We start from the raw sequence: 25,160 nt of genomic DNA, 5'->3' as shown, positions 1-25,160 counted from the left end.
TCGGAAACCAATTCTGGTTATCGCTTCTCGGCCTTTTGGCTAAGATCAAGTGTAGTATCTGTTCTTATCAGTTTAATATCTGATACGTCCCCTATCTGGGGACCATATATTAAATGGATTTTTAGAACAGGGAGATGGAAAAAGAGCTTGCTCTGTCCACTCCACGCATTGACCTGGTATTGCAGTATCTCCAGGACCGGTGCACCCCTTCTTTAATGCAGTTTCTAAAATCAGAAAGAATTGAATTCAATGCTTTTTGTTCATTTTGCTTGTTTGTCGGATTTTGGGATGGACTCTTTGGCTTTGCTTTTCTTCTCCTCATTGGATTTTTCATGTTAAAAGTTGCAGAAGCCAGATGACAAGCTCATTTTGGTTCAACTTCAGCAACTGTGCATTGCATTGCCATGTAATGTAATGTAATGCAATGCTATCTATCTAGCTCTCCCTCTATACTTCCTTTTGGATAAACAGACATATTAGGCAAGCATTTTGGAGCTTTCACCTAAATAACTACAGGTGGTGAGATAAGCTGCACAATATAATTGACCTTTCAGTATATTGTTGCACACACACCATCTATTTAGCAAATGCCCTTGTTATCAACAGCAGCCTTTTAAACTCACCTGAGCTAACAGGTATGTGAGCTGGTTACTCTGCTGCGCTTAAAATTTCTTTTTTGGTTTGCTACAATGCCTTTTCTGAAACGTTGTCTCCCTCTGCTGGAACACTGACTTCTTTCATTTAATGCCTGCAGACTATAAAAGAGAAACCAACCCAAAAAGTTTGGTTGATTAGTCTGTGGCATTCTTTTAAACTGTTGCTTATGGCGGTCTCTGTGAGCTTCTCAGTGACATTCAGCCATCCAGGTATCCCGCCTGCAGTAGACGGAATGTGGCAATGGAACGCTGGCTGCGCGTGTCATAATAGGCTCTGAGCCTTTATATACCTGCGCACAGCAGCAGCCACCTTCAGTCTGCTGCTGGACAGCCAGCAGCAGCAGCAGGAGAGGTAATTAATCAGCAACCCTCCTGCTAAGGGTAGACAGCTGCTCGTTCCACCCCCCCCCCCGCCTTAATTGGTTCTCCTCCCTTCCAACGGTGTTGAGGCGGGTGGGAACAGCCGGGGGTTGAGGGTACTGTGCTAAAAGAGGTGGAGTTATGCAGATCTAAAACGCGTGGATTGCAGCAGCAGCAAGCCGAAAAGTGCAGGCATGTGAGGGATCTAGAGGTTGACAGCATGTCTTCTTAACGGGAGTCCAGGTGGCCATCTCCACAAATGGACTTTTCAGAATCCTTGGGTGGCACCGTGTCGGAAACCAATTCTGGTTATCGCTTCTCGGCCTTTTGGCTAAGATCAAGTGTAGTATCTGTTCTTATCAGTTTAATATCTGATACGTCCCCTATCTGGGGACCATATATTAAATGGATTTTTAGAACAGGGAGATGGAAAAAGAGCTTGCTCTGTCCACTCCACGCATTGACCTGGTATTGCAGTATCTCCAGGACCGGTGCACCCCTTCTTTAATGCAGTTTCTAAAATCAAAAAGAATTGAATTCAATGCTTTTTGTTCATTTTGCTTGTTTGTCGGATTTTGGGATGGACTCTTTGGCTTTGCTTTTCTTCTCCTCATTGGATTTTTCATGTTAAAAGTTGCAGAAGCCAGATGACAAGCTCATTTTGGTTCAACTTCAGCAACTGTGCATTGCATTGCATGTAATGTAATGTAATGCAATGCTATCTATCTAGCTCTCCCTCTATACTTCCTTTTGGATAAACAGACATATTAGGCAAGCATTTTGGAGCTTTCACCTAAATAACTACAGGTGGTGAGATAAGCTGCACAATATAATTGACCTTTCAGTATATTGTTGCACACACACCATCTATTTAGCAAATGCCCTTGTTATCAACAGCAGCCTTTTAAACTCACCTGAGCTAACAGGTATGTGAGCTGGTTACTCTGCTGCGCTTAAAATTTCTTTTTTGGTTTGCTACAATGCCTTTTCTGAAACGTTGTCTCCCTCTGCTGGAACACTGACTTCTTTCATTTAATGCCTGCAGACTATAAAAGAGAAACCAACCCAAAAAGTTTGGTTGATTAGTCTGTGGCATTCTTTTAAACTGTTGCTTATGGCGGTCTCTGTGAGCTTCTCAGTGACATTCAGCCATCCAGGTATCCCGCCTGCAGTAGACGGAATGTGGCAATGGAACGCTGGCTGCGCGTGTCATAATAGGCTCTGAGCCTTTATATACCTGCGCACAACAGCAGCCACCTTCAGTCTGCTGCTGGACAGCCAGCAGCAGCAGCAGCAGGAGAGGTAATTAATCAGCAACCCTCCTGCTAAGGGTAGACAGCTGCTCGTTCCACCCCCCCCCCCCGCCTTAATTGGTTCTCCTCCCTTCCAACGGTGTTGAGGCGGGTGGGAACAGCCGGGGGTTGAGGGTACTGTGCTAAAAGAGGTGGAGTTATGCAGATCTAAAACGCGTGGATTGCAGCAGCAGCAAGCCGAAAAGTGCAGGCATGTGAGGGATCTAGAGGTTGACAGCATGTCTTCTTAACGGGAGTCCAGGTGGCCATCTCCACAAATGGACTTTTCAGAATCCTTGGGTGGCACCGTAGTCGGAAACCAATTCTGGTTATCGCTTCTCGGCCTTTTGGCTAAGATCAAGTGTAGTATCTGTTCTTATCAGTTTAATATCTGATACGTCCCCTATCTGGGGACCATATATTAAATGGATTTTTAGAACAGGGAGATGGAAAAAGAGCTTGCTCTGTCCACTCCACGCATTGACCTGGTATTGCAGTATCTCCAGGACCGGTGCACCCCTTCTTTAATGCAGTTTCTAAAATCAGAAAGAATTGAATTCAATGCTTTTTGTTCATTTTGCTTGTTTGTCGGATTTTGGGATGGACTCTTTGGCTTTGCTTTTCTTCTCCTCATTGGATTTTTCATGTTAAAAGTTGCAGTAGCCAGATGACAAGCTCATTTTGGTTCAACTTCAGCAACTGTGCATTGCATTGCCATGTAATGTAATGTAATGCAATGCTATCTATCTAGCTCTCCCTCTATACTTCCTTTTGGATAAACAGACACATTAGGCAAGCATTTTGGAGCTTTCACCTAAATAACTACAGGTGGTGAGATAAGCTGCACAATATAATTGACCTTTCAGTATATTGTTGCACACACACCATCTATTTAGCAAATGCCCTTGTTATCAACAGCAGCCTTTTAAACTCACCTGAGCTAACAGGTATGTGAGCTGGTTACTCTGCTGCGCTTAAAATTTATTTTTTGGTTTGCTACAATGCCTTTTCTGAAACGTTGTCTCCCTCTGCTGGAACACTGACTTCTTTCATTTAATGCCTGCAGACTATAAAAGAGAAACCAACCCAAAAAGTTTGGTTGATTAGTCTGTGGCATTCTTTTAAACTGTTGCTTATGGCCGTCTCTGTGAGCTTCTCAGTGACATTCAGCCATCCAGGTATCCCGCCTGCAGTAGACGGAATGTGGCAATGGAACGCTGGCTGCGCGTGTCATAATAGGCTCTGAGCCTTTATATACCTGCGCACAGCAGCAGCCACCTTCAGTCTGCTGCTGGACAGCCAGCAGCAGCAGCAGCAGGAGAGGTAATTAATCAGCAACCCTCCTGCTAAGGGTAGACAGCTGCTCGTTCCACCCCCCCCCCCCCCCCGCCTTAATTGGTTCTCCTCCCTTCCAACGGTGTTGAGGCGGGTGGGAACAGCCGGGGGTTGAGGGTACTGTGCTAAAAGAGGTGGAGTTATGCAGATCTAAAACGCGTGGATTGCAGCAGCAGCAAGCCGAAAAGTGCAGGCATGTGAGGGATCTAGAGGTTGACAGCATGTCTTCTTAACGGGAGTCCAGGTGGCCATCTCCACAAATGGACTTTTCAGAATCCTTGGGTGGCATCGTAGTCGGAAACCAATTCTGGTTATCGCTTCTCGGCCTTTTGGCTAAAGATCAAGTGTAGTATCTGTTCTTATCAGTTTAATATCTGATACGTCCCCTATCTGGGGACCATATATTAAATGGATTTTTAGAACAGGGAGATGGAAAAAGAGCTTGCTCTGTCCACTCCACGCATTGACCTGGTATTGCAGTATCTCCAGGACCGGTGCACCCCTTCTTTAATGCAGTTTCTAAAATCAGAAAGAATTGAATTCAATGCTTTTTGTTCATTTTGCTTGTTTGTCGGATTTTGGGATGGACTCTTTGGCTTTGCTTTTCTTCTCCTCATTGGATTTTTCATGTTAAAAGTTGCAGAAGCCAGATGACAAGCTCATTTTGGTTCAACTTCAGCAACTGTGCATTGCATTGCCATGTAATGTAATGTAATGCAATGCTATCTATCTAGCTCTCCCTCTATACTTCCTTTTGGATAAACAGACATATTAGGCAAGCATTTTGGAGCTTTCACCTAAATAACTACAGGTGGTGAGATAATCTGCACAATATAATTGACCTTTCAGTATATTGTTGCACACACACCATCTATTTAGCAAATGCCCTTGTTATCAACAGCAGCCTTTTAAACTCACCTGAGCTAACAGGTATGTGAGCTGGTTACTCCGCTGCGCTTAAAATTTCTTTTTTGGTTGGCTACAATGCCTTTTCTGAAACGTTGTCTCCCTCTGCTGGAACACTGACTTCTTTCATTTAATGCCTGCAGACTATAAAAGAGAAACCAACCCAAAAAGTTTGGTTGATTAGTCTGTGGCATTCTTTTAAACTGTTGCTTATGGCGGTCTCTGTGAGCTTCTCAGTGACATTCAGCCATCCAGGTATCCCGCCTGCAGTAGACGGAATGTGGCAATGGAACGCGGGCTGCGCGTGTCATAATAGGCTCTGAGCCTTTATATACCTGCTCACAGCAGCAGCCACCTTCAGTCTGCTGCTGGACAGCCAGCAGCAGCAGCAGCAGGAGAGGTAATTAATCAGCAACCCTCCTGCTAAGGGTAGACAGCTGCTCGTTCCACCCCCCCCCCCGCCTTAATTGGTTCTCCTCCCTTCCAACGGTGTTGAGGCGGGTGGGAACAGCCGGGGGTTGAGGGTACTGTGCTAAAAGAGGTGGAGTTATGCAGTTCTAAAACGCGTGGATTGCAGCAGCAGCAAGCCGAAAAGTGCAGGCATGTGAGGGATCTAGAGGTTGACAGCATGTCTTCTTAACGGGAGTCCAGGTGGCCATCTCCACAAATGGACTTTTCAGAATCCTTGGGTGGCACCGTAGTCGGAAACCAATTCTGGTTATCGCTTCTCGGCCTTTTGGCTAAGATCAAGTGTAGTATCTGTTCTTATCAGTTTAATATCTGATACGTCCCCTATCTGGGGACCATATATTAAATGGATTTTTAGAACAGGGAGATGGAAAAAGAGCTTGCTCTGTCCACTCCACGCATTGACCTGGTATTGCAGTATCTCCAGGACCGGTGCACCCCTTCTTTAATGCAGTTTCTAAAATCTGAAAGAATTGAATTCAATGCTTTTTGTTCATTTTGCTTGTTTGTCGGATTTTGGGATGGACTCTTTGGCTTTGCTTTTCTTCTCCTCATTGGATTTTTCATGTTAAAAGTTGCAGAAGCCAGATGACAAGCTCATTTTGGTTCAACTTCAGCAACTGTGCATTGCATTGCCATGTAATGTAATGTAATGCAATGCTATCTATCTAGCTCTCCCTCTATACTTCCTTTTGGATAAACAGACATATTAGGCAAGCATTTTGGAGCTTTCACCTAAATAACTACAGGTGGTGATATAAGCTGCACAATATAATTGACCTTTCAGTATATTGTTGCACACACACCATCTATTTAGCAAATGCCCTTGTTATCAACAGCAGCCTTTAAAACTCACCTGAGCTAACAGGTATGTGAGCTGGTTACTCTGCTGCGCTTAAAATTTCTTTTTTGGTTGGCTACAATGCCTTTTCTGAAACGTTGTCTCCCTCTGCTGGAACACTGACTTCTTTCATTTAATGCCTGCAGACTATAAAAGAGAAACCAACCCAAAAAGTTTGGTTGATTAGTCTGTGGCATGCTTTTAAACTGTTGCTTATGGAGGTCTCTGTGAGCTTCTCAGTGACATTCAGCCATCCAGGTATCCCGCCTGCAGTAGACGGAATGTGGCAATGGAACGCGGGCTGCGCGTGTCATAATAGGCTCTGAGCCTTTATATACCTGCGCACAGCAGCAGCCACCTTCAGTCTGCTGCTGGACAGCCAGCAGCAGCAGCAGCAGGAGAGGTAATTAATCAGCAACCCTCCTGCTAAGGGTAGACAGCTGCTCGTTCCACCCCCCCCCCCGCCTTAATTGGTTCTCCTCCCTTCCAACGGTGTTGAGGCGGGTGGGAACAGCCGGGGGTTGAGGGTACTGTGCTAAAAGAGGTGGAGTTATGCAGATCTAAAACGCGTGGATTGCAGCAGCAGCAAGCCGAAAAGTGCAGGCATGTGAGGGATCTAGAGGTTGACAGCATGTCTTCTTAACGGGAGTCCAGGTGGCCATCTCCACAAATGGACTTTTCAGAATCCTTGGGTGGCACCGTAGTCGGAAACCAATTCTGGTTATCGCTTCTCGGCCTTTTGGCTAAGATCAAGTGTAGTATCTGTTCTTATCAGTTTAATATCTGATACGTCCCCTATCTGGGGACCATATATTAAATGGATTTTTAGAACAGGGAGATGGAAAAAGAGCTTGCTCTGTCCACTCCACGCATTGACCTGGTATTGCAGTATCTCCAGGACCGGTGCACCCCTTCTTTAATGCAGTTTCTAAAATCAGAAAGAATTGAATTCAATGCTTTTTGTTCATTTTGCTTGTTTGTCGGATTTTGGGATGGACTCTTTGGCTTTGCTTTTCTTCTCCTCATTGGATTTTTCATGTTAAAAGTTGCAGAAGCCAGATGACAAGCTCATTTTGGTTCAACTTCAGCAACTGTGCATTGCATTGCCATGTAATGTAATGTAATGCAATGCTATCTATCTAGCTCTCCCTCTATACTTCCTTTTGGATAAACAGACATATTAGGCAAGCATTTTGGAGCTTTCACCTAAATAACTACAGGTGGTGAGATAAGCTGCACAATATAATTGACCTTTCAGTATATTGTTGCACACACACCATCTATTTAGCAAATGCCCTTGTTATCAACAGCAGCCTTTTAAACTCACCTGAGCTAACAGGTATGTGAGCTGGTTACTCTGCTGCGCTTAAAATTTCTTTTTTGGTTTGCTACAATGCCTTTTCTGAAACGTTGTCTCCCTCTGCTGGAACACTGACTTCTTTCATTTAATGCCTGCAGACTATAAAAGAGAAACCAACCCAAAAAGTTTGGTTGATTAGTCTGTGGCATTCTTTTAAACTGTTGCTTATGGCGGTCTCTGTGAGCTTCTCAGTGACATTCAGCCATCCAGGTATCCCGCCTGCAGTAGACGGAATGTGGCAATGGAACGCTGGCTGCGCGTGTCATAATAGGCTCTGAGCCTTTATATACCTGCGCACAGCAGCAGCCACCTTCAGTCTGCTGCTGGACAGCCAGCAGCAGCAGCAGCAGGAGAGGTAATTAATCAGCAACCCTCCTGCTAAGGGTAGACAGCTGCTCGTTCCACCCCCCCCCCCGCCTTAATTGGTTCTCCTCCCTTCCAACGGTGTTGAGGCGGGTGGGAACAGCCGGGGGTTGAGGGTACTGTGCTAAAAGAGGTGGAGTTATGCAGATCTAAAACGCGTGGATTGCAGCAGCAGCAAGCCGAAAAGTGCAGGCATGTGAGGGATCTAGAGGTTGACAGCATGTCTTCTTAACGGGAGTCCAGGTGGCCATCTCCACAAATGGACTTTTCAGAATCCTTGGGTGGCACCGTAGTCGGAAACCAATTCTGGTTATCGCTTCTCGGCCTTTTGGCTAAGATCAAGTGTAGTATCTGTTCTTATCAGTTTAAGATCTGATACGTCCCCTATCTGGGGACCATATATTAAATGGATTTTTAGAACAGGGAGATGGAAAAAGAGCTTGCTCTGTCCACTCCACGCATTGACCTGGTATTGCAGTATCTCCAGGACCGGTGCACCCCTTCTTTAATGCAGTTTCTAAAATCAGAAAGAATTGAATTCAATGCTTTTTGTTCATTTTGCTTGTTTGTCGGATTTTGGGATGGACTCTTTGGCTTTGCTTTTCTTCTCCTCATTGGATTTTTCATGTTAAAAGTTGCAGAAGCCAGATGACAAGCTCATTTTGGTTCAACTTCAGCAACTGTGCATTGCATTGCCATGTAATGTAATGTAATGCAATGCTATTTATCTAGCTCTCCCTCTATACTTCCTTTTGGATAAACAGACATATTAGGCAAGCATTTTGGAGCTTTCACCTAAATAACTACAGGTGGTGAGATAAGCTGCACAATATAATTGACCTTTCAGTATATTGTTGCACACACACCATCTATTTAGCAAATGCCCTTGTTATCAACAGCAGCCTTTTAAACTCACCTGAGCTAACAGGTATGTGAGCTGGTTACTCTGCTGCGCTTAAAATTTCTTTTTTGGTTTGCTACAATGCCTTTTCTGAAACGTTGTCTCCCTCTGCTGGAACACTGACTTCTTTCATTTAATGCCTGCAGACTATAAAAGAGAAACCAACCCAAAAAGTTTGGTTGATTAGTCTGTGGCATTCTTTTAAACTGTTGCTTATGGCGGTCTCTGTGAGCTTCTCAGTGACATTCAGCCATCCAGGTATCCCGCCTGCAGTAGACGGAATGTGGCAATGGAACGCTGGCTGCGCGTGTCATAATAGGCTCTGAGCCTTTATATACCTGCGCACAGCAGCAGCCACCTTCAGTCTGCTGCTGGACAGCCAGCAGCAGCAGCAGCAGGAGAGGTAATTAATCAGCAACCCTCCTGCTAAGGGTAGACAGCTGCTCGTTCCACCCCCCCCCGCCTTAATTGGTTCTCCTCCCTTCCAACGGTGTTGAGGCGGGTGGGAACAGCCGGGGGTTGAGGGTACTGTGCTAAAAGAGGTGGAGTTATGCAGATCTAAAACGCGTGGATTGCAGCAGCAGCAAGCCGAAAAGTGCAGGCATGTGAGGGATCTAGAGGTTGACAGCATGTCTTCTTAACGGGAGTCCAGGTGGCCATCTCCACAAATGGACTTTTCAGAATCCTTGGGTGGCACCGTAGTCGGAAACCAATTCTGGTTATCGCTTCTCGGCCTTTTGGCTAAGATCAAGTGTAGTATCTGTTCTTATCAGTTTAATATCTGATACGTCCCCTATCTGGGGACCATATATTAAATGGATTTTTAGAACAGGGAGATGGAAAAAGAGCTTGCTCTGTCCACTCCACGCATTGACCTGGTATTGCAGTATCTCCAGGACCGGTGCACCCCTTCTTTAATGCAGTTTCTAAAATCAGAAAGAATTGAATTCAATGCTTTTTGTTCATTTTGCTTGTTTGTCGGATTTTGGGATGGACTCTTTGGCTTTGCTTTTCTTCTCCTCATTGGATTTTTCATGTTAAAAGTTGCAGAAGCCAGATGACAAGCTCATTTTGGTTCAACTTCAGCAACTGTGCATTGCATTGCCATGTAATGTAATGTAATGCAATGCTATCTATCTAGCTCTCCCTCTATACTTCCTTTTGGATAAACAGACATATTAGGCAAGCATTTTGGAGCTTTCACCTAAATAACTACAGGTGGTGAGATAAGCTGCACAATATAATTGACCTTTCAGTATATTGTTGCACACACACCATCTATTTAGCAAATGCCCTTGTTATCAGCAGCAGCCTTTTAAACTCACCTGAGCTAACAGGTATGTGAGCTGGTTACTCTGCTGCGCTTAAAATTTCTTTTTTGGTTTGCTACAATGCCTTTTCTGAAACGTTGTCTCCCTCTGCTGGAACACTGACTTCTTTCATTTAATGCCTGCAGACTATAAAAGAGAAACCAACCCAAAAAGTTTGGTTGATTAGTCTGTGGCATTCTTTTAAACTGTTGCTTATGGCGGTCTCTGTGAGCATCTCAGTGACATTCAGCCATCCAGGTATCCCGCCTACAGTAGACGGAATGTGGCAATGGAACGCTGGCTGCGCATGTCATAATAGGCTCTGAGCCTTTATATACCTGCGCACAGCAGCAGCCACCTTCAGTCTGCTGCTGGACAGCCAGCAGCAGCAGCAGCAGGAGAGGTAATTAATCAGCAACCCTCCTGCTAAGGGTAGACAGCTGCTCGTTCCACCCCCCCCCCCCCCCGCCTTAATTGGTTCTCCTCCCTTCCAACGGTGTTGAGGCGGGTGGGAACAGCCGGGGGTTGAGGGTACTGTGCTAAAAGAGGTGGAGTTATGCAGATCTAAAACGCGTGGATTGCAGCAGCAGCAAGCCGAAAAGTGCAGGCATGTGAGGGATCTAGAGGTTGACAGCATGTCTTCTTAACGGGAGTCCAGGTGGCCATCTCCACAAATGGACTTTTCAGAATCCTTGGGTGGCACCGTAGTCGGAAACCAATTCTGGTTATCGCTTCTCGGCCTTTTGGCTAAGATCAAGTGTAGTATCTGTTCTTATCAGTTTAATATCTGATACGTCCCCTATCTGGGGACCATATATTAAATGGATTTTTAGAACAGGGAGATGGAAAAAGAGCTTGCTCTGTCCACTCCACGCATTGACCTGGTATTGCAGTATCTCCAGGACCGGTGCACCCCTTCTTTAATGCAGTTTCTAAAATCAGAAAGAATTGAACTCAATGCTTTTTGTTCATTTTGCTTGTTTGTCGGATTTTGGGATGGACTCTTTGGCTTTGCTTTTCTTCTCCTCATTGGATTTTTCATGTTAAAAGTTGCAGAAGCCAGATGACAAGCTCATTTTGGTTCAACTTCAGCAACTGTGCATTGCATTGCCATGTAATGTAATGTAATGCAATGCTATCTATCTAGCTCTCCCTCTATACTTCCTTTTGGATAAACAGACATATTAGGCAAGCATTTTGGAGCTTTCACCTAAATAACTACAGGTGGTGAGATAAGCTGCACAATATAATTGACCTTTCAGTATATTGTTGCACACACACCATCTATTTAGCAAATGCCCTTGTTATCAACAGCAGCCTTTTAAACTCACCTGAGCTAACAGGTATGTGAGCTGGTTACTCTGCTGCGCTTAAAATTTCTTTTTTGGTTTGCTACAATGCCTTTTCTGAAACGTTGTCTCCCTCTGCTGGAACACTGACTTCTTTCATTTAATGCCTGCAGACTATAAAAGAGAAACCAACCCAAAAAGTTTGGTTGATTAGTCTGTGGCATTCTTTTAAACTGTTGCTTATGGCGGTCTCTGTGAGCTTCTCAGTGACATTCAGCCATCCAGGTATCCCGCCTGCAGTAGACGGAATGTGGCAATGGAACGCTGGCTGCGCGTGTCATAATAGGCTCTGAGCCTTTATATACCTGCGCACAGCAGCAGCCACCTTCAGTCTGCTGCTGGACAGCCAGCAGCAGCAGCAGCAGGAGAGGTAATTAATCAGCAACCCTCCTGCTAAGGGTAGACAGCTGCTCGTTCCACCCCCCCCCCGCCTTAATTGGTTCTCCTCCCTTCCAACGGTGTTGAGGCGGGTGGGAACAGCCGGGGGTTGAGGGTACTGTGCTAAAAGAGGTGGAGTTATGCAGATCTAAAACGCGTGGATTGCAGCAGCAGCAAGCCGAAAAGTGCAGGCATGTAAGGGATCTAGAGGTTGACAGCATGTCTTCTTAACGGGAGTCCAGGTGGCCATCTCCAAAAATGGACTTTTCAGAATCCTTGGGTGGCACCGTAGTCGGAAACCAATTCTGGTTATCGCTTCTCGGCCTTTTGGCTAAGATCAAGTGTAGTATCTGTTCTTATCAGTTTAATATCTGATACGTCCCCTATCTGGGGACCATATATTAAATGGATTTTTAGAACAGGGAGATGGAAAAAGAGCTTGCTCTGTCCACTCCACGCATTGACCTGGAATTGCAGTATCTCCAGGACCGGTGCACCCCTTCTTTAATGCAGTTTCTAAAATCAGAAAGAATTGAATTCAATGCTTTTTGTTCATTTTGCTTGTTTGTCGGATTTTGGGATGGACTCTTTGGCTTTGCTTTTCTTCTCCTCATTGGATTTTTCATGTTAAAAGTTGCAGAAGCCAGATGACAAGCTCATTTTGGTTCAACTTCAGCAACTGTGCATTGCATTGCCATGTAATGTAATGTAATGCAATGCTATCTATCTAGCTCTCCCTCTATACTTCCTTTTGGATAAACAGACATATTAGGCAAGCATTTTGGAGCTTTCACCTAAATAACTACAGGTGGTGAGATAAGCTGCACAATATAATTGACCTTTCAGTATATTGTTGCACACACACCATCTATTTAGCAAATGCCCTTGTTATCAACAGCAGCCTTTTAAACTCACCTGAGCTAACAGGTATGTGAGCTGGTTACTCTGCTGCGCTTAAAATTTCTTTTTTGGTTTGCTACAATGCCTTTTCTGAAACGTTGTCTCCCTCTGCTGGAACACTGACTTCTTTCATTTAATGCCTGCAGACTATAAAAGAGAAACCAACCCAAAAAGTTTGGTTGATTAGTCTGTGGCATTCTTTTAAACTGTTGCTTATGGCGGTCTCTGTGAGCTTCTCAGTGACATTCAGCCATCCAGGTATCCCGCCTGCAGTAGACGGAATGTGGCAATGGAACGCTGGCTGCGCGTGTCATAATAGGCTCTGAGCCTTTATATACCTGCGCACAGCAGCAGCCACCTTCAGTCTGCTGCTGGACAGCCAGCAGCAGCAGCAGCAGGAGAGGTAATTAATCAGCAACCCTCCTGCTAAGGGTAGACAGCTGCTCGTTCCACCCCCCCCCCCGCCTTAATTGGTTCTCCTCCCTTCCAACGGTGTTGAGGCGGGTGGGAACAGCCGGGGGTTGAGGGTACTGTGCTAAAAGAGGTGGAGTTATGCAGATCTAAAACGCGTGGATTGCAGCAGCAGCAAGCCGAAAAGTGCAGGCATGTAAGGGATCTAGAGTTTGACAGCATGTCTTCTTAACGGGAGTCCAGGTGGCCATCTCCACAAATGGACTTTTCAGAATCCTTGGGTGGCACCGTAGTCGGAAACCAATTCTGGTTATCGCTTCTCGGCCTTTTGGCTAAGATAAAGTGTAGTATCTGTTCTTATCAGTTTAATATCTGATACGTCCCCTATCTGGGGACCATATATTAAATGGATTTTTAGAACAGGGAGATGGAAAAAGAGCTTGCTCTGTCCACTCCACGCATTGACCTGGTATTGCAGTATCTCCAGGACCGGTGCACCCCTTCTTTAATGCAGTTTCTAAAATCAGAAAGAATTGAATTCAATGCTTTTTGTTCATTTTGCTTGTTTGTCGGATTTTGGGATGGACTCTTTGGCTTTGCTTTTCTTCTCCTCATTGGATTTTTCATGTTAAAAGTTGCAGAAGCCAGATGACAAGCTCATTTTGGTTCAACTTCAGCAACTGTGCATTGCATTGCCATGTAATGTAATGTAATGCAATGCTATCTATCTAGCTCTCCCTCTATACTTCCTTTTGGATAAACAGACATATTAGGCAAGCATTTTGGAGCTTTCACCTAAATAACTACAGGTGGTGAGATAAGCTGCACAATATAATTGACCTTTCAGTATATTGTTGCACACACACCATCTATTTAGCAAATGCCCTTGTTATCAACAGCAGCCTTTTAAACTCACCTGAGCTAACAGGTATGTGAGCTGGTTACTCTGCTGCGCTTAAAATTTCTTTTTTGGTTTGCTACAATGCCTTTTCTGAAACGTTGTCTCCCTCTGCTGGAACACTGACTTCTTTCATTTAATGCCTGCAGACTATAAAAGAGAAACCAACCCAAAAAGTTTGGTTGATTAGTCTGTGGCATTCTTTTAAACTGTTGCTTATGGCGGTCTCTGTGAGCTTCTCAGTGACATTCAGCCATCCAGGTATCCCGCCTGCAGTAGACGGAATGTGGCAATGGAACGCTGGCTGCGCGTGTCATAATAGGCTCTGAGCCTTTATATACCTGCGCACAGCAGCAGCCACCTTCAGTCTGCTGCTGGACAGCCAGCAGCAGCAGCAGCAGGAGAGGTAATTAATCAGCAACCCTCCTGCTAAGGGTAGACAGCTGCTCGTTCCACCCCCCCCCCGCCTTAATTGGTTCTCCTCCCTTCCAACGGTGTTGAGGCGGGTGGGAACAGCCGGGGGTTGAGGGTACTGTGCTAAAAGAGGTGGAGTTATGCAGATCTAAAACGCGTGGATTGCAGCAGCAGCAAGCCGAAAAGTGCAGGCATGTGAGGGATCTAGAGGTTGACAGCATGTCTTCTTAACGGGAGTCCAGGTGGCCATCTCCACAAATGGACTTTTCAGAATCCTTGGGTGGCACCGTAGTCGGAAACCAATTCTGGTTATCGCTTCTCGGCCTTTTGGCTAAGATCAAGTGTAGTATCTGTTCTTATCAGTTTAATATCTGATACGTCCCCTATCTGGGGACCATATATTAAATGGATTTTTAGAACAGGGAGATGGAAAAAGAGCTTGCTCTGTCCACTCCACGCATTGACCTGGTATTGCAGTATCTCCAGGACCGGTGCACCCCTTCTTTAATGCAGTTTCTAAAATCAGAAAGAATTGAATTCAATGCTTTTTGTTCATTTTGCTTGTTTGTCGGATTTTAGGATGGACTCTTTGGCTTTGCTTTTCTTCTCCTCATTGGATTTTTCATGTTAAAAGTTGCAGAAGCCAGATGACAAGCTCATTTTGGTTCAACTTCAGCAACTGTGCATTGCATTGCCATGTAATGTAATGTAATGCAATGCTATCTATCTAGCTCTCCCTCTATACTTCCTTCTGGATAAACAGACATATTAGGCAAGCATTTTGGAGCTTTCACCTAAATAACTACAGGTGGTGAGATAAGCTGCACAATATAATTGACCTTTCAGTATATTGTTGCACACACACCATCTATTTAGCAAATGCCCTTGTTATCAACAGCAGCCTTTTAAACTCACCTGAGCTAACAGGTATGTGAGCTGGTTACTCTGCTGCGCTTAAAATTTCTTTTTTGGTTTGCTACAATGCCTTTTCTGAAACGTTGTCTCCCTCTGCTGGAACACTGACTTCTTTCATTTAATGCCTGCAGACTATAAAAGAGAAACCAACCCAAAAAGTTTGGTTGATTAGTCTGTGGCATTCTTTTAAACTTTTGCTTATGGCGGTCTCTGTCAGCTTCTCAGTGACATTCAGCCATCCAGGTATCCCGCCTGCAGTAGACGGAATGTGGCAATGGAACGCTGGCTGCGCGTGTCATAATAGGCTCTGAGCCTTTATATACCTGCGCACAGCAGCAGCCACCTTCAGTCTGCTGCTGGACAGCCAGCAGCAGCAGCAGCAGGAGAGGTAATTAATCAGCAACCCTCCTGCTAAGGGTAGACAGCTGCTCGTTCCACCCCCCCCCCCCGCCTTAATTGGTTCTCCTCCCTTCCAACGGTGTTGAGGCGGGTGGGAACAGCCGGGGGTTGAGGGTACTGTGCTAAAAGAGGTGGAGTTATGCAGATCTAAAACGCGTGGATTGCAGCAGCAGCAAGCCGAAAAGTGCAGGCATGTGAGGGATCTAGAGGTTGACAGCATGTCTTCTTAACGGGAGTCCAGGTGGCCATCTCCACAAATGGACTTTTCAGAATCCTTGGGTGGCACCGTAGTCGAAAACCAATTCTGGTTATCGCTTCTCGGCCTTTTGGCTAAGATCAAGTGTAGTATCTGTTCTTATCAGTTTAATATCTGATACGTCCCCTATCTGGGGACCATATTTAAATGGATTTTTAGAACAGGGAGATGGAAAAAGAGCTTGCTCTGTCCACTCCACGCATTGACCTGGTATTGCAGTATCTCCAGGACCGGTGCACCCCTTCTTTAATGCAGTTTCTAAAATCAGAAAGAATTGAATTCAATGCTTTTTGTTCATTTTGCTTGTTTGTCGGATTTTGGGATGGACTCTTTGGCTTTGCTTTTCTTCTCCTCATTGGATTTTTCATGTTAAAAGTTGCAGAAGCCAGATGACAAGCTCATTTTGGTTCAACTTCAGCAACTGTGCATTGCATTGCCATGTAATGTAATGTAATGCAATGCTATCTATCTAGCTCTCCCTCTATATTCCTTTTGGATAAACAGACATATTAGGCAAGCATTTTGGATCTTTCACCTAAATAACTACAGGTGGTGAGATAAGCTGCACAATATAATTGACCTTTCAGTATATTGTTGCACACACACCATCTATTTAGCAAATGCCCTTGTTATCAACAGCAGCCTTTTAAACTCACCTGAGCTAACAGGTATGTGAGCTGGTTACTCTGCTGCGCTTAAAATTTCTTTTTTGGTTTGCTACAATGCCTTTTCTGAAACGTTGTCTCCCTCTGCTGGAACACTGACTTCTTTCATTTAATGCCTGCAGACTATAAAAGAGAAACCAACCCAAAAAGTTTGGTTGATTAGTCTGTGGCATTCTTTTAAACTGTTGCTTATGGCGGTCTCTGTGAGCTTCTCAGTGACATTCAGCCATCCAGGTATCCCGCCTGCAGTAGACGGAATGTGGCAATGGAACGCTGGCTGCGCGTGTCATCATAGGCTCTGAGCCTTTATATACCTGCGCACAGCAGCAGCCACCTTCAGTCTGCTGCTGGACAGCCAGCAGCAGCAGCAGCAGGAGAGGTAATTAATCAGCAACCCTCCTGCTAAGGGTAGACAGCTGCTCGTTCCACCCCCCCCCCCCGCCTTAATTGGTTCTCCTCCCTTCCAACGGTGTTGAGGCGGGTGGGAACAGCCGGGGGTTGAGGGTACTGTGCTAAAAGAGGTGGAGTTATGCAGATCTAAAACGCGTGGATTGCAGCAGCAGCAAGCCGAAAAGTGCAGGCATGTGAGGGATCTAGAGGTTGACAGCATGTCTTCTTAACGGGAGTCCAGGTGGCCATCTCCACAAATGGACTTTTCAGAATCCTTGGGTGGCACCGTAGTCGGAAACCAATTCTGGTTATCGCTTCTCGGCCTTTTGGCTAAGATCAAGTGTAGTATCTGTTCTTATCAGTTTAATATCTGATACGTCCCCTATCTGGGGACCATATATTAAATGGATTTTTAGAACAGGGAGATGGAAAAAGAGCTTGCTCTGTCCACTCCACGCATTGACCTGGTATTGCAGTATCTCCAGGACCGGTGCACCCCTTCTTTAATGCAGTTTCTAAAATCAGAAAGAATTGAATTCAATGCTTTTTGTTCATTTTGCTTGTTTGTCGGATTTTGGGATGGACTCTTTGGCTTTGCTTTTCTTCTCCTCATTGGATTTTTCATGTTAAAAGTTGCAGAAGCCAGATGACAAGCTCATTTTGGTTCAACTTCAGCAACTGTGCATTGCATTGCCATGTAATGTAATGTAATGCAATGCTATCTATCTAGCTCTCCCTCTATACTTCCTTTTGGATAAACAGACATATTAGGCAAGCATTTTGGAGCTTTCACCTAAATAACTACAGGTGGTGAGATAAGCTGCACAATATAATTGACCTTTCAGTATATTGTTGCACACACACCATCTATTTAGCAAATGCCCTTGTTATCAACAGCAGCCTTTTAAACTCACCTGAGCTAACAGGTATGTGAGCTGGTTACTCTGCTGCGCTTAAAATTTCTTTTTTGGTTTGCTACAATGCCTTTTCTGAAACGTTGTCTCCCTCTGCTGGAACACTGACTTCTTTCATTTAATGCCTGCAGACTATAAAAGAGAAACCAACCCAAAAAGTTTGGTTGATTAGTCTGTGGCATTCTTTTAAACTGCTGCTTATGGCGGTCTCTGTGAGCTTCTCAGTGACATTCAGCCATCCAGGTATCCCGCCTGCAGTAGACGGAATGTGGCAATGGAACGCTGGCTGCGCGTGTCATAATAGGCTCTGAGCCTTTATATACCTGCGCACAGCAGCAGCCACCTTCAGTCTGCTGCTGGACAGCCAGCAGCAGCAGCAGCAGGAGAGGTAATTAATCAGCAACCCTCCTGCTAAGGGTAGACAGCTGCTCGTTCCACCCCCCCCCGCCTTAATTGGTTCTCCTCCCTTCCAACGGTGTTGAGGCGGGTGGGAACAGCCGGGGGTTGAGGGTACTGTGCTAAAAGAGGTGGAGTTATGCAGATCTAAAACGCGTGGATTGCAGCAGCAGCAAGCCGAAAAGTGCAGGCATGTGAGGGATCTAGAGGTTGACAGCATGTCTTCTTAACGGGAGTCCAGGTGGCCATCTCCACAAATGGACTTTTCAGAATCCTTGGGTGGCACCGTAGTCGGAAACCAATTCTGGTTATCGCTTCTCGGCCTTTTGGCTAAGATCAAGTGTAGTATCTGTTCTTATCAGTTTAATATCTGATACGTCCCCTATCTGGGGACCATATATTAAATGGATTTTTAGAACAGGAAGATGGAAAAAGAGCTTGCTCTGTCCACTCCACGCATTGACCTGGTATTGCAGTATCTCCAGGACCGGTGCACCCCTTCTTTAATGCAGTTTCTAAAATCAGAAAGAATTGAATTCAATGCTTTTTGTTCATTTTGCTTGTTTGTCGGATTTTGGGATGGACTCTTTGGCTTTGCTTTTCTTCTCCTCATTGGATTTTTCATGTTAAAAGTTGCAGAAGCCAGATGACAAGCTCATTTTGGTTCAACTTCAGCAACTGTGCATTGCATTGCCATGTAATGTAATGTAATGCAATGCTATCTATCTAGCTCTCCCTCTATACTTCCTTTTGGATAAACAGACATATTAGGCAAGCATTTTGGAGCTTTCACCTAAATAACTACAGGTGGTGAGATAAGCTGCACAATATAATTGACCTTTCAGTATATTGTTGCACACACACCATCTATTTAGCAAATGCCCTTGTTATCAACAGCAGCCTTTTAAACTCACCTGAGCTAACAGGTATGTGAGCTGGTTACTCTGCTGCGCTTAAAATTTCTTTTTTGGTTTGCTACAATGCCTTTTCTGAAACGTTGTCTCCCTCTGCTGGAACACTGACTTCTTTCATTTAATGCCTGCAGACTATAAAAGAGAAACCAACCCAAAAAGTTTGGTTGATTAGTCTGTGGCATTCTTTTAAACTGTTGCTTATGGCGGTCTCTGTGAGCTTCTCAGTGACATTCAGCCATCCAGGTATCCCGCCTGCAGTAGACGGAATGTGGCAATGGAACGCTGGCTGCGCGTGTCATAATAGGCTCTGAGCCTTTATATACCTGCGCACAGCAGCAGCCACCTTCAGTCTGCTGCTGGACAGCCAGCAGCAGCAGCAGCAGGAGAGGTAATTAATCAGCAACCCTCCTGCTAAGGGTAGACAGCTGCTCGTTCCACCCCCCCCCCCCCCGCCTTAATTGGTTCTCCTCCCTTCCAACGGTGTTGAGGCGGGTGGGAACAGCCGGGGGTTGAGGGTACTGTGCTAAAAGAGGTGGAGTTATGCAGATCTAAAACGCGTGGATTGCAGCAGCAGCAAGCCGAAAAGTGCAGGCATGTGAGGGATCTAGAGGTTGACAGCATGTCTTCTTAACGGGAGTCCAGGTGGCCATCTCCACAAATGGACTTTTCAGAATCCTTGGGTGGCACCGTAGTCGGAAACCAATTCTGGTTATCGCTTCTCGGCCTTTTGGCTAAGATCAAGTGTAGTATCTGTTCTTATCAGTTTAATATCTGATACGTCCCCTATCTGGGGACCATATATTAAATGGATTTTTAGAACAGGGAGATGGAAAAAGAGCTTGCTCTGTCCACTCCACGCATTGACCTGGTATTGCAGTATCTCCAGGACCGGTGCACCCCTTCTTTAATGCAGTTTCTAAAATCAGAAAGAATTGAATTCAATGCTTTTTGTTCATTTTGCTTGTTTGTCGGATTTTGGGATGGACTCTTTGGCTTTGCTTTTCTTCTCCTCATTGGATTTTTCATGTTAAAAGTTGCAGAAGCCAGATGACAAGCTCATTTTGGTTCAACTTCAGCAACTGTGCATTGCATTGCCATGTAATGTAATGTAATGCAACGCTATCTATCTAGCTCTCCCTCTATACTTCCTTTTGGATAAACAGACATATTAGGCAAGCATTTTGGAGCTTTCACCTAAATAACTACAGGTGGTGAGATAAGCTGCACAATATAATTGACCTTTCAGTATATTGTTGCACACACACCATCTATTTAGCAAATGCCCTTGTTATCAACAGCAGCCTTTTAAACTCACCTGAGCTAACAGGTATGTGAGCTGGTTACTCTGCTGCGCTTAAAATTTCTTTTTTGGTTTGCTACAATGCCTTTTCTGAAACGTTGTCTCCCTCTGCTGGAACACTGACTTCTTTCATTTAATGCCTGCAGACTATAAAAGAGAAACCAACCCAAAAAGTTTGGTTGATTAGTCTGTGGCATTCTTTTAAACTGTTGCTTATGGTGGTCTCTGTGAGCTTCTCAGTGACATTCAGCCATCCAGGTATCCCGCCTGCAGTAGACGGAATGTGGCAATGGAACGCTGGCTGCGCGTGTCATAATAGGCTCTGAGCCTTTATATACCTGCGCACAGCAGCAGCCACCTTCAGTCTGCTGCTGGACAGCCAGCAGCAGCAGCAGCAGGAGAGGTAATTAATCAGCAACCCTCCTGCTAAGGGTAGACAGCTGCTCGTTCCACCCCCCCCCACCTAAATTGGTTCTCCTCCCTTCCAACGGTGTTGAGGCGGGTGGGAACAGCCGGGGGTTGAGGGTACTGTGCTAAAAGAGGTGGAGTTATGCAGATCTAAAACGCGTGGATTGCAGCAGCAGCAAGCCGAAAATGCAGGCATGTGAGGGATCTAGAGGTTGACAGCATGTCTTCTTAACGGGAGTCCAGGTGGCCATCTCCACAAATGGACTTTTCAGAATCCTTGGGTGGCACCGTAGTCGGAAACCAATTCTGGTTATCGCTTCTCGGCCTTTTGGCTAAGATCAAGTGTAGTATCTGTTCTTATCAGTTTAATATCTGATACGTCCCCTATCTGGGGACCATATATTAAATGGATTTTTAGAACAGGGAGATGGAAAAAGAGCTTGCTCTGTCCACTCCACGCATTGACCTGGTATTGCAGTATCTCCAGGACCGGTGCACCCCTTCTTTAATGCAGTTTCTAAAATCAGAAAGAATTGAATTCAATGCTTTTTGTTCATTTTGCTTGTTTGTCGGATTTTGGGATGGACTCTTTGGCTTTGCTTTTCTTCTCCTCATTGGATTTTTCATGTTAAAAGTTGCAGAAGCCAGATGACAAGCTCATTTTGGTTCAACTTCAGCAACTGTGCATTGCATTGCCATGTAATGTAATGTAATGCAATGCTATCTATCTAGCTCTCCCTCTATACTTCCTTTTGGATAAACAGACATATTAGGCAAGCATTTTGGAGCTTTCACCTAAATAACTACAGGTGGTGAGATAAGCTGCACAATATAATTGACCTTTCAGTATATTGTTGCACACACACCATCTATTTAGCAAATGCCCTTGTTATCAACAGCAGCCTTTTAAACTCACCTGAGCTAACAGGTATGTGAGCTGGTTACTCTGCTGCGCTTAAAATTTCTTTTTTGGTTTGCTACAATGCCTTTTCTGAAACGTTGTCTCCCTCTGCTGGAACACTGACTTCTTTCATTTAATGCCTGCAGACTATAAAAGAGAAACCAACCCAAAAAGTTTGGTTGATTAGTCTGTGGCATTCTTTTAAACTGTTGCTTATGGCGGTCTCTGTGAGCTTCTCAGTGACATTCAGCCATCCAGGTATCCCGCCTGCAGTAGACGGAATGTGGCAATGGAACGCTGGCTGCGCGTGTCATATTAGGCTCTGAGCCTTTATATACCTGCGCACAGCAGCAGCCACCTTCAGTCTGCTGCTGGACAGCCAGCAGCAGCAGCAGCAGGAGAGGTAATTAATCAGCAACCTTCCTGCTAAGGGTAGACAGCTGCTCGTTCCACCCCCCCCCCGCCTTAATTGGTTCTCCTCCCTTCCAACGGTGTTGAGGCGGGTGGGAACAGCCGGGGGTTGAGGGTACTGTGCTAAAAGAGGTGGAGTTATGCAGATCTAAAACGCGTGGATTGCAGCAGCAGCAAGCCGAAAAGTGCAGGCATGTGAGGGATCTAGAGGTTGACAGCATGTCTTCTTAACGGGAGTCCAGGTGGCCATCTCCACAAATGGACTTTTCAGAATCCTTGGGTGGCACCGTAGTCGGAAACCAATTCTGGTTATCGCTTCTCGGCCTTTTGGCTAAGATCAAGTGTAGTATCTGTTCTTATCAGTTTAATATCTGATACGTCCCCTATCTGGGGACCATATATTAAATGGATTTTTAGAACAGGGAGATGGAAAAAGAGCTTGCTCTGTCCACTCCACGCATTGACCTGGTATTGCAGTATCTCCAGGACCGGTGCACCCCTTCTTTAATGCAGTTTCTAAAATCAGAAAGAATTGAATTCAATGCTTTTTGTTCATTTTGCTTGTTTGTCGGATTTTGGGATGGACTCTTTGGCTTTGCTTTTCTTCTCCTCATTGGATTTTTCATGTTAAAAGTTGCAGAAGCCAGATGACAAGCTCATTTTGGTTCAACTTCAGCAACTGTGCATTGCATTGCCATGTAATGTAATGTAATGCAATGCTATCTATCTAGCTCTCCCTCTATACTTCCTTTTGGATAAACAGACATATTAGGCAAGCATTTTGGAGCTTTCACCTAAATAACTACAGGTGGTGAGATAAGCTGCACAATATAATTGACCTTTCAGTATATTGTTGCACACACACCATCTATTTAGCAAATGCCCTTGTTATCAACAGCAGCCTTTTAAACTCACCTGAGCTAACAGGTATGTGAGCTGGTTACTCTGCTGCGCTTAAAATTTCTTTTTTGGTTTGCTACAATGCCTTTTCTGAAACGTTGTCTCCCTCTGCTGGAACACTGACTTCTTTCATTTAATGCCTGCAGACTATAAAAGAGAAACCAACCCAAAAAGTTTGGTTGATTAGTCTGTGGCATTCTTTTAAACTGTTGCTTATGGCGGTCTCTGTGAGCTTCTCAGTGACATTCAGCCATCCAGGTATCCCGCCTGCAGTAGACGGAATGTGGCAATGGAACGCTGGCTGCGCGTGTCATAATAGGCTCTGAGCCTTTATATACCTGCGCACAGCAGCAGCCACCTTCAGTCTGCTGCTGGACAGCCAGCAGCAGCAGCTGCAGGAGAGGTAATTAATCAGCAACCCTCCTGCTAAGGGTAGACAGCTGCTCGTTCCACCCCCCCCCCGCCTTAATTGGTTCTCCTCCCTTCCAACGGTGTTGAGGCGGGTGGGAACAGCCGGGGGTTGAGGGTACTGTGCTAAAAGAGGTGGAGTTATGCAGATCTAAAACGCGTGGATTGCAGCAGCAGCAAGCCGAAAAGTGCAGGCATGTGAGGGATCTAGAGGTTGACAGCATGTCTTCTTAACGGGAGTCCAGGTGGCCATCTCCACAAATGGACTTTTCAGAATCCTTGGGTGGCACCGTAGTCGGAAACCAATTCTGGTTATCGCTTCTCGGCCTTTTGGCTAAGATCAAGTGTAGTATCTTTTGAAAAGGCAGTTTTGTCCTTGGGCTGCCCTAGTAAATTGATGCATATTACACACTGGTTTGGTGCACTTGTTAGTACGCCAGGTGGCTCATAGAGTTATCTGATGGAAAACATGGCCCTCCAGGATCGAAGTCACTAGGCTGGGTAAGTGTGAGGGCTTTGGAGCAATGTGCCCCAGGAGTAGGCGCCCTGGTCGGAGTCCAAGCTTACTGGGACTGGGAACCCCAGAAAGACTTGGCTTCGTAGCACGCCGCACCTTTGCCAATCATACTTTCTGAGCAACCCCCCCTATTCCTGGCCTCCGGGCTAGGAAGGGGAATTTTTATAAACCCGGTCGGAGGTCCGGTCAGCTTTGGGCTGAGAAACCAACACAGGCTCCAGCTCCACTAGGGTGGCAGCCTAGATGGAAGCTGGGAGCACGAAAACAGCTCTTCTCCGGCTTCGGCTAGGGAGAGCATCGGAGATCCCTGACCCTCGCTGTGGCCTTCTGGCTCGGAGGGATGGGGATGGTTTATTGGGGATCCTCTCTTCCGGGAAGGGTCCACATGAATCCTCGCCTCGTGCGCTGTTTTGGTGTGACTTCGGTCACATTTTTCAGTGCCTTGGATGCAGCTTCAATCAAAAAATCTGTTCTTATCAGTTTAATATCTGATACGTCCCCTATCTGGGGACCATATATTAAATGGATTTTTAGAACAGGGAGATGGAAAAAGAGCTTGCTCTGTCCACTCCACGCATTGACCTGGTATTGCAGTATCTCCAGGACCGGTGCACCCCTTCTTTAATGCAGTTTCTAAAATCAGAAAGAATTGAATTCAATGCTTTTTGTTCATTTTGCTTGTTTGTCGGATTTTGGGATGGACTCTTTGGCTTTGCTTTTCTTCTCCTCATTGGATTTTTCATGTTAAAAGTTGCAGAAGCCAGATGACAAGCTCATTTTGGTTCAACTTCAGCAACTGTGCATTGCATTGCCATGTAATGTAATGTAATGCAATGCTATCTATCTAGCTCTCCCTCTATACTTCCTTTTGGATAAACAGACATATTAGGCAAGCATTTTGGAGCTTTCACCTAAATAACTACAGGTGGTGAGATAAGCTGCACAATATAATTGACCTTTCAGTATATTGTTGCACACACACCATCTATTTAGCAAATGCCCTTGTTATCAACAGCAGCCTTTTAAACTCACCTGAGCTAACAGGTATGTGAGATGGTTACTCTGCTGCGCTTAAAATTTCTTTTTTGGTTTGCTACAATGCCTTTTCTGAAACGTTGTCTCCCTCTGCTGGAACACTGACTTCTTTCATTTAATGCCTGCAGACTATAAAAGAGAAACCAACCCAAAAAGTTTGGTTGATTAGTCTGTGGCATTCTTTTAAACTGTTGCTTATGGCGGTCTCTGTCAGCTTCTCAGTGACATTCAGCCATCCAGGTATCCCGCCTGCAGTAGACGGAATGTGGCAATGGAACGCTGGCTGCGC

At 45.2% G+C, this 25,160-nt stretch overlaps 19 non-coding genes and 1 pseudogene across 19 annotated transcripts; all 20 read left to right on the top strand.

Moving 5' to 3' along the window:
- The first annotated feature begins 19 nt into the window (after window positions 1-19).
- Window positions 20-210, top strand: LOC141186752 (U2 spliceosomal RNA). The gene has a single exon (XR_012261001.1). It is a non-coding gene; the product is annotated as a U2 spliceosomal RNA (small nuclear RNA).
- Window positions 211-1,327: 1,117 nt separating this feature from the next.
- Window positions 1,328-1,518, top strand: LOC141186750 (U2 spliceosomal RNA). The gene has a single exon (XR_012260999.1). It is a non-coding gene; the product is annotated as a U2 spliceosomal RNA (small nuclear RNA).
- A 1,121-nt stretch (window positions 1,519-2,639) lies between these two features.
- Window positions 2,640-2,830, top strand: LOC141186749 (U2 spliceosomal RNA). The gene has a single exon (XR_012260998.1). It is a non-coding gene; the product is annotated as a U2 spliceosomal RNA (small nuclear RNA).
- Window positions 2,831-3,956: 1,126 nt separating this feature from the next.
- LOC141185383 (U2 spliceosomal RNA) lies at window positions 3,957-4,148 on the top strand. The gene has a single exon (XR_012260051.1). It is a non-coding gene; the product is annotated as a U2 spliceosomal RNA (small nuclear RNA).
- Window positions 4,149-5,269: 1,121 nt separating this feature from the next.
- Window positions 5,270-5,460, top strand: LOC141186748 (U2 spliceosomal RNA). The gene has a single exon (XR_012260997.1). It is a non-coding gene; the product is annotated as a U2 spliceosomal RNA (small nuclear RNA).
- Window positions 5,461-6,581: 1,121 nt separating this feature from the next.
- Window positions 6,582-6,772, top strand: LOC141186747 (U2 spliceosomal RNA). Its single transcript, XR_012260996.1, has one exon. It is a non-coding gene; the product is annotated as a U2 spliceosomal RNA (small nuclear RNA).
- Window positions 6,773-7,893: 1,121 nt separating this feature from the next.
- On the top strand, window positions 7,894-8,084 carry LOC141184421 (U2 spliceosomal RNA). The gene has a single exon (XR_012259178.1). It is a non-coding gene; the product is annotated as a U2 spliceosomal RNA (small nuclear RNA).
- A 1,119-nt stretch (window positions 8,085-9,203) lies between these two features.
- On the top strand, window positions 9,204-9,394 carry LOC141186745 (U2 spliceosomal RNA). The gene has a single exon (XR_012260995.1). It is a non-coding gene; the product is annotated as a U2 spliceosomal RNA (small nuclear RNA).
- A 1,125-nt stretch (window positions 9,395-10,519) lies between these two features.
- On the top strand, window positions 10,520-10,710 carry LOC141186744 (U2 spliceosomal RNA). Its single transcript, XR_012260994.1, has one exon. It is a non-coding gene; the product is annotated as a U2 spliceosomal RNA (small nuclear RNA).
- Window positions 10,711-11,830: 1,120 nt separating this feature from the next.
- LOC141191026 (U2 spliceosomal RNA) lies at window positions 11,831-12,021 on the top strand. Its single transcript, XR_012265031.1, has one exon. It is a non-coding gene; the product is annotated as a U2 spliceosomal RNA (small nuclear RNA).
- Window positions 12,022-13,142: 1,121 nt separating this feature from the next.
- On the top strand, window positions 13,143-13,333 carry LOC141185157 (U2 spliceosomal RNA). Its single transcript, XR_012259845.1, has one exon. It is a non-coding gene; the product is annotated as a U2 spliceosomal RNA (small nuclear RNA).
- Window positions 13,334-14,453: 1,120 nt separating this feature from the next.
- On the top strand, window positions 14,454-14,644 carry LOC141186743 (U2 spliceosomal RNA). Its single transcript, XR_012260993.1, has one exon. It is a non-coding gene; the product is annotated as a U2 spliceosomal RNA (small nuclear RNA).
- Window positions 14,645-15,766: 1,122 nt separating this feature from the next.
- Window positions 15,767-15,956, top strand: LOC141185125 (U2 spliceosomal RNA). The gene has a single exon (XR_012259816.1). It is a non-coding gene; the product is annotated as a U2 spliceosomal RNA (small nuclear RNA).
- Window positions 15,957-17,077: 1,121 nt separating this feature from the next.
- Window positions 17,078-17,268, top strand: LOC141186742 (U2 spliceosomal RNA). The gene has a single exon (XR_012260992.1). It is a non-coding gene; the product is annotated as a U2 spliceosomal RNA (small nuclear RNA).
- Window positions 17,269-18,387: 1,119 nt separating this feature from the next.
- Window positions 18,388-18,578, top strand: LOC141184909 (U2 spliceosomal RNA). Its single transcript, XR_012259620.1, has one exon. It is a non-coding gene; the product is annotated as a U2 spliceosomal RNA (small nuclear RNA).
- A 1,124-nt stretch (window positions 18,579-19,702) lies between these two features.
- On the top strand, window positions 19,703-19,893 carry LOC141186741 (U2 spliceosomal RNA). The gene has a single exon (XR_012260991.1). It is a non-coding gene; the product is annotated as a U2 spliceosomal RNA (small nuclear RNA).
- A 1,118-nt stretch (window positions 19,894-21,011) lies between these two features.
- LOC141186740 (U2 spliceosomal RNA) lies at window positions 21,012-21,202 on the top strand. Its single transcript, XR_012260990.1, has one exon. It is a non-coding gene; the product is annotated as a U2 spliceosomal RNA (small nuclear RNA).
- Window positions 21,203-22,322: 1,120 nt separating this feature from the next.
- On the top strand, window positions 22,323-22,513 carry LOC141186738 (U2 spliceosomal RNA). Its single transcript, XR_012260988.1, has one exon. It is a non-coding gene; the product is annotated as a U2 spliceosomal RNA (small nuclear RNA).
- A 1,120-nt stretch (window positions 22,514-23,633) lies between these two features.
- On the top strand, window positions 23,634-23,749 carry LOC141186108 (U2 spliceosomal RNA; annotated as a pseudogene).
- Window positions 23,750-24,273: 524 nt separating this feature from the next.
- LOC141185633 (U2 spliceosomal RNA) lies at window positions 24,274-24,455 on the top strand. Its single transcript, XR_012260275.1, has one exon. It is a non-coding gene; the product is annotated as a U2 spliceosomal RNA (small nuclear RNA).
- Window positions 24,456-25,160: the final 705 nt, after the last annotated feature.

This window comes from Phyllobates terribilis, unplaced genomic scaffold, assembly GCF_046119375.1.
Source record: "Phyllobates terribilis strain yellow unplaced genomic scaffold, ASM4611937v1 Scaffold_40__1_contigs__length_11209783, whole genome shotgun sequence".
NCBI classification, from domain to species: domain Eukaryota; kingdom Metazoa; phylum Chordata; class Amphibia; order Anura; family Dendrobatidae; genus Phyllobates; species Phyllobates terribilis.
This window is presented reverse-complemented; position numbering and strand designations above follow the sequence as displayed.